The sequence below is a fragment of the Saccostrea echinata genome, unplaced genomic scaffold, assembly GCF_033153115.1.
Source record: "Saccostrea echinata isolate AGI-Se365-2 ecotype Australia unplaced genomic scaffold, CSIRO_AGI_Sech_v1 ptg000159c, whole genome shotgun sequence".
In the NCBI taxonomy this organism is placed as follows: domain Eukaryota; kingdom Metazoa; phylum Mollusca; class Bivalvia; order Ostreida; family Ostreidae; genus Saccostrea; species Saccostrea echinata.
In genome coordinates this window covers 20,027-35,334 of record NW_026889908.1, presented here as the reverse complement: position 1 = coordinate 35,334, position 15,308 = coordinate 20,027, and the positions used below count along the sequence as shown (strand labels likewise).

The following is a 15,308-nucleotide window of genomic DNA, read 5'->3' as shown; positions in this document are numbered from 1 at the left end:
CATTTAATCATTCTGCGCATTGACCAACCATATCTCAATAATATATGCGACAGTCATTTTTCTGGGCATCGGAGAAAATCGTGGTTGTAGCTGGATTATAAGAATTCAGTGCAAAACTTGATAGATATGAAATATGATAAAATTAGAATTATTTACTTTTATTTTCCTTTGTTTTTAGCTTTCTAAATAAAGCTATCGATTTTTTTCTTGCACAATGACCCCTCCCCCCACCCCCATTCACCCCCTCACTCCAGTTAATTTTTATTTCCTTCCTTTTATTCATTACACATGTGTGCACATGTGTAAGTCACATAGGCACATGTGTAGCAGTTACCTTTCCTGTTACGTAGTATTAACGTTTCTTCAGCTGTTTACAGTATGCAAATATTTAAAAGGGCTATTTCATATTACTCTCTGTTCCATAGTATTTATATGTTGCAAAAAGTAGTAGGTATTGTACTTGCTTTTCGGCAGTACATATATTAAAATTGGAACGATACAGAGAAGATTAGCATGGCCCCTGCGCAAGGATGACACGCAAATTCGTGAAGCGTTCCATATTTTTTTCATTTTTAAAAAAGTTTTTAAATTTGTTCTCTTTATATTTTCTGTATTTTGTGCCAATTTTCAATGTAGTGTCTATCCTATTTTTAAAATTGGAACGATACGCAAGTTTTGGAAGAATTCCATATATATATATTGATTATTACTAATTATTATTTCTTAAATAAATCAAAAGGAAGTCAACAAAATTAAATCAAACGGGAGGGGGGGGGGGGAGTTGATAGACACTACTATTTATCATTTTCTTTATTTTTGTTCTTTCTTTTTCTTTTCTTTCTTTCTTTTTTTTTTTTTTTTCATATTTTGCTTATTAATTGTCATTTCTATTTATCAATAGATTAATAATCTTTAAATTCTAGTGCACTATATATGGTATACAGGTGATAGTACTAAAACGCTGAGAGTACGAATGGAAAACGTTGACAGTACGTCGCATTTAGAAAAACGGAGTATGTGTAGGAAAGATGTATGAGGATAGGTAAAATATGCGATTGCTACACAGAGGTCAAATTTAAAGGTGAGCGCGTGATTTGGGAGGGGGATGTTGCATTTTTAGGCCTATCCGTGCGACATTGATTCTATAAAACCGTCCCTGGTCTCTTAAACACAAATTTTCTGCGCAGCGCCATAGTTTTAAGTTTCTGTATCAACTACACTTTTCATACTTACCTGGTGCAGAGGGCACCCTGATCAAGTAGGGGGTCCCTCCAGGGCGAGGCCTTTCCATTGCACTCCGGATCGGCTGAACCCTGCGATCGCCCCAAATGCGGGCGACTCGGGCACGTAATTTTTAAGTGTGGGGGTCTGCGTTCGCGCTTACCCCTGGATAAATAAATGTAGAATAAGAGAAAAAACTATCCACACCCTATCACATATATAAAACTGCAATAGTAATTAATATTTTTACAATTTCAGTATCATTGTGCATGAATTTTATTTACTGCATGTAGATATTTAAGACGTTTATTCTATTCTTGTTATTGTTAATCAATTTTTATATGAATTAGTTTGTTATGATTCAATAGCTCAGTATAGCTATATTTGTTATTTTATTTCATTTTATTTTTATTGCTTTGTTTTTGGTTTGTTTGTGTGTATTTTCAATTATATTTAATAAAAAAATCATGTTCTTCTATTTTTACACACGCGTACTTAGTGTCTTTACGTTATCCGGGGATCACGTGAAAAAATGTGCATACAAGTAAGATGGAGTTACGTCCCTTTGACCGTAGCCTTTGGTTCACGTAATGCCTACTGTGACGTCGTGTCCGTGACAACAAAAGTGTGGAGATTGTCATGCGGTCGTCAGAGAAGTTTAGAATCCAATTTTCTTGTGAATATTTCTTATTCAGTGTAAGGAAGTGAAAGGAAATTGTTCATATATCAAAGTGGATGTCAATTTCATACAGCAGCGATGTCATTTTTTTGGCTAAATGTGCATTGGATTACGTGTTGGAAATTAAATTCTATAAAAATTGATAAGGACTCGAAGAGCAAGTAATATAAGGTTAGTGAATTTTATTTTCCCTTTCAATTTACTTCAACTAGTTAGAATCGCGTTCACCATTCTCGATAATATCATTTAATCATTCTGCGCATTGACCAACCATATCTCAATAATATATGCGACAGTCATTTTTCTGGGCATCGGAGAAAATCGTGGTTGTAGCTGGATTATAAGAATTCAGTGCAAAACTTGATAGATATGAAATATGATAAAATTAGAATTATTTACTTTTATTTTCCTTTGTTTTTAGCTTTCTAAATAAAGCTATCGATTTTTTTCTTGCACAATGACCCCTCCCCCCACCCCCATTCACCCCCTCACTCCAGTTAATTTTTATTTCCTTCCTTTTATTCATTACACATGTGTGCACATGTGTAAGTCACATAGGCACATGTGTAGCAGTTACCTTTCCTGTTACGTAGTATTAACGTTTCTTCAGCTGTTTACAGTATGCAAATATTTAAAAGGGCTATTTCATATTACTCTCTGTTCCATAGTATTTATATGTTGCAAAAAGTAGTAGGTATTGTACTTGCTTTTCGGCAGTACATATATTAAAATTGGAACGATACAGAGAAGATTAGCATGGCCCCTGCGCAAGGATGACACGCAAATTCGTGAAGCGTTCCATATTTTTTTCATTTTTAAAAAAGTTTTTAAATTTGTTCTCTTTATATTTTCTGTATTTTGTGCCAATTTTCAATGTAGTGTCTATCCTATTTTTAAAATTGGAACGATACGCAAGTTTTGGAAGAATTCCATATATATATATTGATTATTACTAATTATTATTTCTTAAATAAATCAAAAGGAAGTCAACAAAATTAAATCAAACGGGAGGGGGGGAGGGGGGGGGGGAGTTGATAGACACTACTATTTATCATTTTCTTTATTTTTGTTCTTTCTTTTTCTTTTCTTTCTTTCTTTTTTTTTTTTTTTCATATTTTGCTTATTAATTGTCATTTCTATTTATCAATAGATTAATAATCTTTAAATTCTAGTGCACTATATATGGTATACAGGTGATAGTACTAAAACGCTGAGAGTACGAATGGAAAACGTTGACAGTACGTCGCATTTAGAAAAACGGAGTATGTGTAGGAAAGATGTATGAGGATAGGTAAAATATGCGATTGCTACACAGAGGTCAAATTTAAAGGTGAGCGCGTGATTTGGGAGGGGGATGTTGCATTTTTAGGCCTATCCGTGCGACATTGATTCTATAAAACCGTCCCTGGTCTCTTAAACACAAATTTTCTGCGCAGCGCCATAGTTTTAAGTTTCTGTATCAACTACACTTTTCATACTTACCTGGTGCAGAGGGCACCCTGATCAAGTAGGGGGTCCCTCCAGGGCGAGGCCTTTCCATTGCACTCCGGATCGGCTGAACCCTGCGATCGCCCCAAATGCGGGCGACTCGGGCACGTAATTTTTAAGTGTGGGGGTCTGCGTTCGCGCTTACCCCTGGATAAATAAATGTAGAATAAGAGAAAAAACTATCCACACCCTATCACATATATAAAACTGCAATAGTAATTAATATTTTTACAATTTCAGTATCATTGTGCATGAATTTTATTTACTGCATGTAGATATTTAAGACGTTTATTCTATTCTTGTTATTGTTAATCAATTTTTATATGAATTAGTTTGTTATGATTCAATAGCTCAGTATAGCTATATTTGTTATTTTATTTCATTTTATTTTTATTGCTTTGTTTTTGGTTTGTTTGTGTGTATTTTCAATTATATTTAATAAAAAAATCATGTTCTTCTATTTTTACACACGCGTACTTAGTGTCTTTACGTTATCCGGGGATCACGTGAAAAAATGTGCATACAAGTAAGATGGAGTTACGTCCCTTTGACCGTAGCCTTTGGTTCACGTAATGCCTACTGTGACGTCGTGTCCGTGACAACAAAAGTGTGGAGATTGTCATGCGGTCGTCAGAGAAGTTTAGAATCCAATTTTCTTGTGAATATTTCTTATTCAGTGTAAGGAAGTGAAAGGAAATTGTTCATATATCAAAGTGGATGTCAATTTCATACAGCAGCGATGTCATTTTTTTGGCTAAATGTGCATTGGATTACGTGTTGGAAATTAAATTCTATAAAAATTGATAAGGACTCGAAGAGCAAGTAATATAAGGTTAGTGAATTTTATTTTCCCTTTCAATTTACTTCAACTAGTTAGAATCGCGTTCACCATTCTCGATAATATCATTTAATCATTCTGCGCATTGACCAACCATATCTCAATAATATATGCGACAGTCATTTTTCTGGGCATCGGAGAAAATCGTGGTTGTAGCTGGATTATAAGAATTCAGTGCAATACTTGATAGATATGAAATATGATAAAATTAGAATTATTTACTTTTATTTTCCTTTGTTTTTAGCTTTCTAAATAAAGCTATCGATTTTTTTCTTGCACAATGACCCCTCCCCCCACCCCCATTCACCCCCTCACTCCAGTTAATTTTTATTTCCTTCCTTTTATTCATTACACATGTGTGCACATGTGTAAGTCACATAGGCACATGTGTAGCAGTTACCTTTCCTGTTACGTAGTATTAACGTTTCTTCAGCTGTTTACAGTATGCAAATATTTAAAAGGGCTATTTCATATTACTCTCTGTTCCATAGTATTTATATGTTGCAAAAAGTAGTAGGTATTGTACTTGCTTTTCGGCAGTACATATATTAAAATTGGAACGATACAGAGAAGATTAGCATGGCCCCTGCGCAAGGATGACACGCAAATTCGTGAAGCGTTCCATATTTTTTTCATTTTTAAAAAAGTTTTTAAATTTGTTCTCTTTATATTTTCTGTATTTTGTGCCAATTTTCAATGTAGTGTCTATCCTATTTTTAAAATTGGAACGATACGCAAGTTTTGGAAGAATTCCATATATATATATTGATTATTACTAATTATTATTTCTTAAATAAATCAAAAGGAAGTCAACAAAATTAAATCAAACGGGAGGGGGGGAGGGGGGGGGGGGAGTTGATAGACACTACTATTTATCATTTTCTTTATTTTTGTTCTTTCTTTTTCTTTTCTTTCTTTCTTTTTTTTTTTTTTTTCATATTTTGCTTATTAATTGTCATTTCTATTTATCAATAGATTAATAATCTTTAAATTCTAGTGCACTATATATGGTATACAGGTGATAGTACTAAAACGCTGAGAGTACGAATGGAAAACGTTGACAGTACGTCGCATTTAGAAAAACGGAGTATGTGTAGGAAAGATGTATGAGGATAGGTAAAATATGCGATTGCTACACAGAGGTCAAATTTAAAGGTGAGCGCGTGATTTGGGAGGGGGATGTTGCATTTTTAGGCCTATCCGTGCGACATTGATTCTATAAAACCGTCCCTGGTCTCTTAAACACAAATTTTCTGCGCAGCGCCATAGTTTTAAGTTTCTGTATCAACTACACTTTTCATACTTACCTGGTGCAGAGGGCACCCTGATCAAGTAGGGGGTCCCTCCAGGGCGAGGCCTTTCCATTGCACTCCGGATCGGCTGAACCCTGCGATCGCCCCAAATGCGGGCGACTCGGGCACGTAATTTTTAAGTGTGGGGGTCTGCGTTCGCGCTTACCCCTGGATAAATAAATGTAGAATAAGAGAAAAAACTATCCACACCCTATCACATATATAAAACTGCAATAGTAATTAATATTTTTACAATTTCAGTATCATTGTGCATGAATTTTATTTACTGCATGTAGATATTTAAGACGTTTATTCTATTCTTGTTATTGTTAATCAATTTTTATATGAATTAGTTTGTTATGATTCAATAGCTCAGTATAGCTATATTTGTTATTTTATTTCATTTTATTTTTATTGCTTTGTTTTTGGTTTGTTTGTGTGTATTTTCAATTATATTTAATAAAAAAATCATGTTCTTCTATTTTTACACACGCGTACTTAGTGTCTTTACGTTATCCGGGGATCACGTGAAAAAATGTGCATACAAGTAAGATGGAGTTACGTCCCTTTGACCGTAGCCTTTGGTTCACGTAATGCCTACTGTGACGTCGTGTCCGTGACAACAAAAGTGTGGAGATTGTCATGCGGTCGTCAGAGAAGTTTAGAATCCAATTTTCTTGTGAATATTTCTTATTCAGTGTAAGGAAGTGAAAGGAAATTGTTCATAATCAAAGTGGATGTCAATTTCATACAGCAGCGATGTCATTTTTTTGGCTAAATGTGCATTGGATTACGTGTTGGAAATTAAATTCTATAAAAATTGATAAGGACTCGAAGAGCAAGTAATATAAGGTTAGTGAATTTTATTTTCCCTTTCAATTTACTTCAACTAGTTAGAATCGCGTTCACCATTCTCGATAATATCATTTAATCATTCTGCGCATTGACCAACCATATCTCAATAATATATGCGACAGTCATTTTTCTGGGCATCGGAGAAAATCGTGGTTGTAGCTGGATTATAAGAATTCAGTGCAAAACTTGATAGATATGAAATATGATAAAATTAGAATTATTTACTTTTATTTTCCTTTGTTTTTAGCTTTCTAAATAAAGCTATCGATTTTTTTCTTGCACAATGACCCCTCCCCCCACCCCCATTCACCCCCTCACTCCAGTTAATTTTTATTTCCTTCCTTTTATTCATTACACATGTGTGCACATGTGTAAGTCACATAGGCACATGTGTAGCAGTTACCTTTCCTGTTACGTAGTATTAACGTTTCTTCAGCTGTTTACAGTATGCAAATATTTAAAAGGGCTATTTCATATTACTCTCTGTTCCATAGTATTTATATGTTGCAAAAAGTAGTAGGTATTGTACTTGCTTTTCGGCAGTACATATATTAAAATTGGAACGATACAGAGAAGATTAGCATGGCCCCTGCGCAAAGGATCCCGCGCAATCTTCGTGGTATTGTCCCACATTTCCAGCGAAGGGGAAGGAGAGAAGGGGGAAGAAAAGGGAGAGAAAAAAGGAAAGAAAGGGGTATTTTGACATAATCAAAAATGATTTAATTATAGGAATGTGTTTTCTATTTTTGCACCAATTTGGAAGTGAATAAATATCCTTTTTTATTTTTGATTTTAGTGATTTAAAATGCATATTTTTGCTTATTAATTATGTATTAATTTCACTAATTTAAGGCAAAAAGGGAATTTTTTTCTTATTCTTGCCTGTTCATTTCTTACACTTAAACTGATTTCCAGACTCATTTGACTTCTGTTTTATTATTTTGAATATAAATTCTAAGCTCAAATCCTTGTATTTTTGTGTCTTTTTAAATTCCTATGGTGTAGTGGTAACACGCTTGCCTAATTTACTGGCAAGAGACCTGGGTTCGAATCCCAGTGGGTTTTTCATTCTAGACACATGATACAAGTATTTTGAACTTTAAATTTCAAGCAGAAACAACAAATTAATTGTTAAATTTTTTTCTTGAATTAAAAAAAACTTTCCCTCTGCTTTTCTAAGGGCTTGGGACCTTCTAGAATTGTACTGTAAAAACAGACAAGTCTAGGCAGCATTAAAAGTTTTTTTTTTAGTACAGTTAATACAGTTTTTTTGTTTTTTGTAATTTTTTTGGATTTTTTGTAAGTTTTGGTATCAGATCACTCAGCAGGAGAATCTGAATCTTCTGCTGGTCTTTTCTTGCTGGTGTATTTTCTTGCACTCATTCTCTGGCACCATTCTTCATAGCTTTCTTGTGCAGTAGCTGCACAGAACCAATTGCCATAGTGCTGTTTGTGCGTGGATGGAGTTTTAGGTTCACCACACATTCTGCATTTGGCAGGTCCTTTTCTGGGCTTGTAATCTCTTATTGTTTGGCCAGCTTCTTTCTTCCTCTGAACCTTTCTTCTGTAGGAAGCTGTAGATCTTGAAACTTTTGCTGATTTGATGACAGGTGGGAAAAGCTGGGTCAATTGCTCGGGGGTCAACTGAGATGTTGGTTGACTTGTCACCTGGGATGTTATCTGAGGCTGAGTCACGGACTGTTGAGGCATGACAAGAATATATTGTGTCTTGACCGGCTGTGGCTGGACAGGTAATGGCTCTTTTCCTAAAACCTTTGATGGTGAAGGAGGAAGCCTGGGGGGTGAGGGAAATCTGGGAGGTGACTGTGGAGGTGGTGTTCGAATTCTGACTGTAGATTGACCTGCTGTGTTAGGTGGTAGTACATACTGAAAGGCTGGGGAAGTCTGTGTCATTAGACTCTGAGGCTTGGTCAGGGCTGGCAGGAGAGGCTGAGGGGCTGTGACAGAGGGGTTGGAAACCTCTATTCCCTGGGACAAGACCTGTTCCTCTCTTTTCTTTTGCTTCCTTCTATCCCTGTAAAACAAGAAATATTTCAGTAATGTTTACAAAAGGAAATGACATAGGGCACTGACTGATTATTAAATAAAGAACATACTTACCATAGTATTAGAGTAGTGTTGTTTATGGCCAACAATTGAATTGCTGTCATACACATTACTCTGGCATTGTCTAGGACCACATCTCTGATTCTGTTGTACGATGTAAGTACTAGACTCCATCTCGAGATTGTGGGAGTATTAGGGCGCTTCTGGGGTGAAGGGTAAAATTCCATCAAACGTCGGACTACTGCCTCCATGTAACGGTTGGCATCGGGGAAAGTTGCTGGTCCAGACCCACTCCCAACAAAGGATCTGTAGATAAAAGATAGGGAAATTAAGTTTTTTGTTTACTGTTAATCATTAAAACTGTACATATTACATATTAAACAATTACCTCTTAGTCTTCTCCTCGTTGGCCTTTGGGGTCCCTTTGGCAGTCTTGGCAGCCATGAATCGACCCTTAGGGGGAGACTTGGTTCTTGGCTGAAAGACTGTGGGTCTTTGGTCCTGAGGTTTCAGCTTTTCCCAAAGGGCAATCACTCTGTCTTCCTGTATCTTAGTCAGAGTCCGACAGTTCCTAAACTGCACCAAACAGTCTGCTAGGTCTTCAACTTCCTGTAATCCTGATGTTGCTTCTGGTAACTCTGAATCCTAAGAGAAAAAGCCATGAAAATAAGATACTGATTAATACAGAACATAATATACAGCACTATGAAATGAGACTTACTGTTTCTTCCATATCCGATTCTAAGTATGTGGGGGGTGTCTTTGGTTCTTGATCACTTGTTTCCTGAGGCATAGGCTCTGGGGAAGGCAAAGGTGTTGGCCGAATGACTTGGCTCTCTGCTCTGGCAGGTGATCTAACATTTCTCCTCTTTGTAAACTTGATATCTACCTCCGGTATCGTCATGTCTTCCAAGGCCTCCTCCTCAGCAAACCCTTCATCTACTTCCTCCTCTTCCTCGTTCTCTGTCTCCTCCTCCTCCTTCACCTCTTGAAGGGCCTTGCCAGTCTGCGAGTACAAGTACTCTATGCCTATCATCTCACCTGTGTGAATTCTAGGGGGCTGGAAAGCTGGATCTAGGGGAGTTCCAAGGACAGTCTGTGCCAAATGGTTGACAGCGTGGCGTAGAAGTCCGCTGTACGTGTGGCACAGCGGAGCTTCCACCTCCACGGCCTGAGAAGCCCTGTCTTGGTTCCACCTGTACAGCCCCTCAAGCAGATAGGCTTGATAATGGACATCATTTGCACTGGTACCTTAAAATGTAGACAAGATAAAAATTAACACATAAATTAATAATATTATTAATTAAAACTAACAATTTTCAGGTAGATGATAAAACCCTTACCTGGTATGAATCTGTTGAGATGGAGGTGAAACGACTCTAGGGAAGTGGACCCTCGTGCACATCGGTACGTTGGCAAGGTTTTATCCCCCTTCTTGAGAGTTCCGGTCTGCGTGTACAAGGACACATTAGGTGGATCCTGCACACAGTCCACATGCCTCCTCTGGCTCTCCCACATGTCTTGTGCTTTGTCCTTGTCAATAAGGGGGGTTCCTACTAAATCTCTCCCCTGCTCCCCAGAGTACACCTCCAACAGATCCTCCACAAGCTCTCGAATCATGTTCGGACTCCTCGTAACTCTACGACAGTGCAAGGCAAGCTCCTTCTTGGAGATCCAGTCACTTTCACTACCCTGGATGGTAACGCCGTCTTTCCTGGCCTGACTCTCTTTCGCTTCTTTCAGGGCAGACAAGTCCTCTTCACTCCACTGGAAGAAGCACCCAGATAGGCGTCTCATGAACTGGGGGTACAGGGCATGAGATTCTGTAGTACAAGCACTAGATATTCTCCTCATGAAATGCCAGATGTCCAGCCTCACCAGAGTTGCACCCCAATTTTCAAACTTCTTACCAACAAAGTTGGGACCACAACAATCTCGGTCGACATAAATTACTTCGGGAGGACTGACTCCACTGTCCTTGTATCTGCTCTGGAGTCCCTGGAACATCTTGTCCAGACCCGCTCCTTCCCCAGCCGTAAGGACGGAGATGAGAACCTGGCCATGCTCATTCCCAACATTCGTGGCCCAAGCAGCAGTCTCCGCAGCTGTACCTTGTAGTTTCCTTACAACTTTCTTGGTGGAATCTACTTTCAGAATTCTCCCAAACACAGATGTGATGGCTGCCTTAACTTCCCCTAGCCGAGCGAGTACATCCTGGCAGTAGACAGAAAGAAGCCAATGGCAGGACGGAATCTTCTGAGGTGTCGGAGGTGGGGGAAACTTGAAATCAGCCAGGAGCCCCCTCTTCTGTGCATTGGTAAAGGTCTGGCAGTCACTGAGGTAGCGAGCTGCCCTCCTCAACATCTCCTCCCCATGGAGCTCGGCAAGATTCTGTCTCAGCCTGGCGACGCTGTTCCCAAGACCCCGCTGACGCATCATCTTGACAACCTCCAAGTCGCATGCCATCAGACGAGTCAGAATACATGGGAACTGCAGTCGATGACCCACATCCAGTTGACTGAGAAGTTCCTCGCTCCAGCTACTTAGCTTCTTGTGGCACTTGGGACACTCGAGGTACTCGGCTGCCAGGTAATAATACGAAGACATGGCCAGGACTTTGCGCAAAGTTCGATATATTCCGGACGATATCATTTCCTGTCCCTTGCAGCTGGCATCTGGGCAAGTCAGTTTTACACGCCAGAGTTTCTTGGGCATCCATAGGAATATTGGTCTGGAAAAGTATCTGAAAGAGATAATAAAGTGATGTGTGTTGTTTTATTGCTTTAGTGTAACAAATAAATTTACCTAAGGAAAATAAAAGTGATAAAAACCTGTCTATGACTGGTGGCTGAGTACACACTAAAGGGGGAGTAGGAGGCATGTACCACATCCGGTCAATTGTATCGAAACACATTTCTGGCTTCCCCTGCTTGTTGATGCGAAACAGCGTTCTAGAAATCCACTTCTGGTCGTAACTGTCTAAAACCTGCTTCCAAGCACTGTACACAACATCTACAATTTTTTTGTACATAAAATAAGTACATTTTAATGAATTTTTTATAACAAATTACGACACAACAAATAAGCTTTGTATAAATGATAATATTCTGTAAACCACACACCAGTGAGAAAACAAAGTTACAAGTGACATAAGTTCTACATAAAAGTTGTACATGTATATATAAATATAATGTTTATAATGTATATATATATATATGTACAGGTGCAATTGTTACAAAAAAAGCTACACACTCTAAGAACCTACACCATTAACTCACCATAGGAACTCTGCGTATAAAAGCTGTAAAAAATCAATGTTTTAGTATCGTCAACAAATCAATTCATCTAAGAAAGAAGAACATTTTGTTTAAAGTAAATACATTATCATCATCGCTTACGATTTGAGAGGACCTCCATAGCTTCAATATCGCGGACGGCTTCTACCAAGTCAACATCCTGCATGCAGGTAGGGTCGACAACTTCTACAGGTGGTTGACTCGTGGTGGCAGTTTCCTCCGGTGGGTGGCTCACAGTGGCAGAGGGCTCCTTCGATGCTTTCTCCTGCTCTGTTCTCTTACGTCGTGCTATGGCCTCCTTGTCTTTCGCTATCTTGAATGCTTCCGGGAAGAACTTGAGATACTGGAGGAGTCTGTGTTTGTTATACGAAAGGGGATGGTCTGTCTCTGTGTCCTTGTCCTCAGACATGACGAGGCCCATCACACCAGTCACGTACCCCAAGTCATTCTCCAGAAGCCACTTAAACGTTTGACCCCGGTATTTCCCAAACTGTAAAACAAGCTGGGACAACACGTACCTGCTAGATCTTGCAGCACCAGGACCTCCGAGTACTGACGCTCTCTCCTTTGCGTTCTTCATAGATGTCGCACCATCCACAAGAGGCTTGGAGACAGGCGTATAATTCGCTGCAGCCTCTGTTCGCATAAGTCTGAGCTCTCCAGTGATGGTGCGCTCAAACTTGGGCTCAAGTGCACTTGCACTTCTTGGATTTTTCCTTTGCATGACTCTGAGTGTGTGTGAGATTTCCTTTATATTTCACTATTTCATTAAACTAAAACATTTGAGACAAAGAACTGTTTTGGCGCGACGTCCACTAAACACACAAAAATGCGCCTAAATGGAGATGCCTAGCTGGTAAGTTTCACATCATTTTTTTGATATTTATCCCAGATTTATGATGAACTAGGTTAAAATTTATGTATGTCTTAAAAATTCAGATCCGTCTCGACTGTTTTCACATTAAAATCAACTCTGTTTTATACAAACTTACAGAAATCGGCGTTTTCAAAAAATCTACACAATGTAAACATGTCGCTGATAAACAATACATATTTACGAAAGTTTTGTATGGTATTAAGTAAGACCGTGTGTACGTAAGGGAAATCTAGACTAAAATCAATTGTTTAAACATGAACATCAGTTTACTTTCATTCAAAAATCAATCGATCGGCGTTTTCAATCAATGTACACAATGTAAAATTTGTGCAGAAAAAACGCGGTACAGTGCGAGGTCATTTTGCACACAAAAAACATATAAAACCCTAATCAATATGGATGTGCATTTACAGAACAATTAAATGTGAATAAATAAATTGAATCTTACCTGATTTTTGACTGCAAATCCGTTATTTTTGTATTTTTTAAAAGTTGTACAAGTCGGCGTCACTTCCGAATTTCCTCTATTTACAACCTCTCAATATCTATAACTAAGCCACTTACCCTTAAGTAACACGCTTCAATATTACTAAACTTTTGTAGCTGAATCGATTAATACCAAATTTGAACTTCAACTCCCGTTTATAATGAAGAAATTAAACTTTCTAATTTTCACTATATAACATGCTATTTATCAAACATGGCGGCTGTCCCAATTCTTACTTGAAGACTTGCTCTGATTGGTCGGCTGATTAGAAAGTTGGACAGAAGTGGAACAGAAGTGGGACAAAAGTGGGACAAATCCAACTCTCTGATTGGATAAAAAAGTGGAACTCCACCACGAAGATTGCACAGCTAGTAGCGCAAAGGATCCCGCGCAATCTTCGTGGTATTGTCCCACATTTCCAGCGAAGGGGAAGGAGAGAAGGGGGAAGAAAAGGGAGAGAAAAAAGGAAAGAAAGGGGTATTTTGACATAATCAAAAATGATTTAATTATAGGAATGTGTTTTCTATTTTTGCACCAATTTGGAAGTGAATAAATATCCTTTTTTATTTTTGATTTTAGTGATTTAAAATGCATATTTTTGCTTATTAATTATGTATTAATTTCACTAATTTAAGGCAAAAAGGGAATTTTTTTCTTATTCTTGCCTGTTCATTTCTTACACTTAAACTGATTTCCAGACTCATTTGACTTCTGTTTTATTATTTTGAATATAAATTCTAAGCTCAAATCCTTGTATTTTTGTGTCTTTTTAAATTCCTATGGTGTAGTGGTAACACGCTTGCCTAATTTACTGGCAAGAGACCTGGGTTCGAATCCCAGTGGGTTTTTCATTCTAGACACATGATACAAGTATTTTGAACTTTAAATTTCAAGCAGAAACAACAAATTAATTGTTAAATTTTTTTCTTGAATTAAAAAAAACTTTCCCTCTGCTTTTCTAAGGGCTTGGGACCTTCTAGAATTGTACTGTAAAAACAGACAAGTCTAGGCAGCATTAAAAGTTTTTTTTTTAGTACAGTTAATACAGTTTTTTTGTTTTTTGTAATTTTTTTGGATTTTTTGTAAGTTTTGGTATCAGATCACTCAGCAGGAGAATCTGAATCTTCTGCTGGTCTTTTCTTGCTGGTGTATTTTCTTGCACTCATTCTCTGGCACCATTCTTCATAGCTTTCTTGTGCAGTAGCTGCACAGAACCAATTGCCATAGTGCTGTTTGTGCGTGGATGGAGTTTTAGGTTCACCACACATTCTGCATTTGGCAGGTCCTTTTCTGGGCTTGTAATCTCTTATTGTTTGGCCAGCTTCTTTCTTCCTCTGAACCTTTCTTCTGTAGGAAGCTGTAGATCTTGAAACTTTTGCTGATTTGATGACAGGTGGGAAAAGCTGGGTCAATTGCTCGGGGGTCAACTGAGATGTTGGTTGACTTGTCACCTGGGATGTTATCTGAGGCTGAGTCACGGACTGTTGAGGCATGACAAGAATATATTGTGTCTTGACCGGCTGTGGCTGGACAGGTAATGGCTCTTTTCCTAAAACCTTTGATGGTGAAGGAGGAAGCCTGGGGGGTGAGGGAAATCTGGGAGGTGACTGTGGAGGTGGTGTTCGAATTCTGACTGTAGATTGACCTGCTGTGTTAGGTGGTAGTACATACTGAAAGGCTGGGGAAGTCTGTGTCATTAGACTCTGAGGCTTGGTCAGGGCTGGCAGGAGAGGCTGAGGGGCTGTGACAGAGGGGTTGGAAACCTCTATTCCCTGGGACAAGACCTGTTCCTCTCTTTTCTTTTGCTTCCTTCTATCCCTGTAAAACAAGAAATATTTCAGTAATGTTTACAAAAGGAAATGACATAGGGCACTGACTGATTATTAAATAAAGAACATACTTACCATAGTATTAGAGTAGTGTTGTTTATGGCCAACAATTGAATTGCTGTCATACACATTACTCTGGCATTGTCTAGGACCACATCTCTGATTCTGTTGTACGATGTAAGTACTAGACTCCATCTCGAGATTGTGGGAGTATTAGGGCGCTTCTGGGGTGAAGGGTAAAATTCCATCAAACGTCGGACTACTGCCTCCATGTAACGGTTGGCATCGGGGAAAGTTGCTGGTCCAGACCCACTCCCAACAAAGGATCTGTAGATAAAAGATAGGGAAATTAAGTTTTTTGTTTACTGTTAATCATTAA

At 38.2% G+C, this 15,308-nt stretch overlaps 7 non-coding genes across 7 annotated transcripts; all 7 read left to right on the top strand.

Annotated features, from left to right (window-relative positions):
* Nucleotides 1–456: 456 nt before the first annotated feature.
* Nucleotides 457–565, top strand: LOC133177519 (U6 spliceosomal RNA). The gene has a single exon (XR_009719752.1). It is a non-coding gene; the product is annotated as a U6 spliceosomal RNA (small nuclear RNA).
* A 660-nt stretch (nt 566–1,225) lies between these two features.
* LOC133177485 (U1 spliceosomal RNA) lies at nt 1,226–1,389 on the top strand. The gene has a single exon (XR_009719719.1). It is a non-coding gene; the product is annotated as a U1 spliceosomal RNA (small nuclear RNA).
* Nucleotides 1,390–2,599: 1,210 nt separating this feature from the next.
* LOC133177518 (U6 spliceosomal RNA) lies at nt 2,600–2,708 on the top strand. Its single transcript, XR_009719751.1, has one exon. It is a non-coding gene; the product is annotated as a U6 spliceosomal RNA (small nuclear RNA).
* Nucleotides 2,709–3,374: 666 nt separating this feature from the next.
* Nucleotides 3,375–3,538, top strand: LOC133177484 (U1 spliceosomal RNA). The gene has a single exon (XR_009719718.1). It is a non-coding gene; the product is annotated as a U1 spliceosomal RNA (small nuclear RNA).
* A 1,210-nt stretch (nt 3,539–4,748) lies between these two features.
* Nucleotides 4,749–4,857, top strand: LOC133177517 (U6 spliceosomal RNA). The gene has a single exon (XR_009719750.1). It is a non-coding gene; the product is annotated as a U6 spliceosomal RNA (small nuclear RNA).
* A 668-nt stretch (nt 4,858–5,525) lies between these two features.
* LOC133177483 (U1 spliceosomal RNA) lies at nt 5,526–5,689 on the top strand. The gene has a single exon (XR_009719717.1). It is a non-coding gene; the product is annotated as a U1 spliceosomal RNA (small nuclear RNA).
* Nucleotides 5,690–6,898: 1,209 nt separating this feature from the next.
* LOC133177479 (U6 spliceosomal RNA) lies at nt 6,899–7,009 on the top strand. Its single transcript, XR_009719713.1, has one exon. It is a non-coding gene; the product is annotated as a U6 spliceosomal RNA (small nuclear RNA).
* The last annotated feature ends 8,299 nt before the right edge of the window (nt 7,010–15,308 follow it).